The sequence below is a fragment of the Etheostoma spectabile genome, chromosome 15, assembly GCF_008692095.1.
Source record: "Etheostoma spectabile isolate EspeVRDwgs_2016 chromosome 15, UIUC_Espe_1.0, whole genome shotgun sequence".
NCBI classification, from domain to species: Eukaryota; Metazoa; Chordata; class Actinopteri; order Perciformes; family Percidae; genus Etheostoma; species Etheostoma spectabile.
In genome coordinates, this window is record NC_045747.1 from 28,405,683 (window position 1) to 28,406,674 (window position 992).

Genomic DNA, 992 nt, shown 5'->3' on the forward strand with positions numbered 1-992 from the left:
TATTATTATTATTATTATTATTAATGACTGATTGACAATGATTCAAGCACTAATGGTTGATTACTGGTAAACACAACTGTAGTTACTGTATTAATGAATGAGGAAAGAATGGTTAGTTAATGAGTAGTTACTGATTATCTTTGAACCAATTGGTAGTCCCTGTATTGATTGATTTTCAACGTGATTTGCTACACAAGACAGACAGGCGATCCTACAGGCTGCACGGAAATCTCCACCCGTTGTCGGGGACAGAAAGGTTTACCTTTCCCTGTACAATAGCAACTTCATGGTCAAGCGGCACCAAGCCTTCTAACAGACCATGGATTCAGCACGAGGGTCTGGATTTTTTCCTGCTCTATCCTGCAACACTAAACATCTAGGAAGGCTCCCAGTACAGAGCTTTTCACCTCTGAAGATTACGTGGGGCGGGCTGCACCTTGGATTCCATCCAAGAACATCCAAGAACATTGTGGAAAAAGATCAGGATTAAAACCACTGTCTGATGAACATGGACTCTTGATTTTTCTTAACCTTTTGATGTGTCCTAGTTCTATTGCATTGTTATCTGATATGATTACAGAAGCTGCGTTTTTGAAATAGGTGAATTTTGAATAGGTTAATTAAGCCACTACTAGGTTAGAGTCTCCTTTTCCAATGTGCTTGCTAGTTTGTGCTTTTTGTTTCCTGTTTTTGTTGACGAGAAATGTGTTTATTTTAAAGTCAATTTAGTGCAGAACCAGTTGCTGTTACCAGGTAACTGTGGGCTGCTGTTCCTTTTTGCTGACCCGTGTCAAATCTTGATCACAGACCTATTTTGAGTGTTAGCCTTCTGGCTATATTTATTATGGTTTGGTATTTTGTTATATATTTCGTCCTTGTGATTGTTATTTTTTGGTCTTTTATATGTTTTGGTCCTTGGTTGCTCCTTTGTCTTGTCTACACTCTCAGAAAATGAAGTACATAATTGTACCTTTAGGGGTACAATGGCTTGT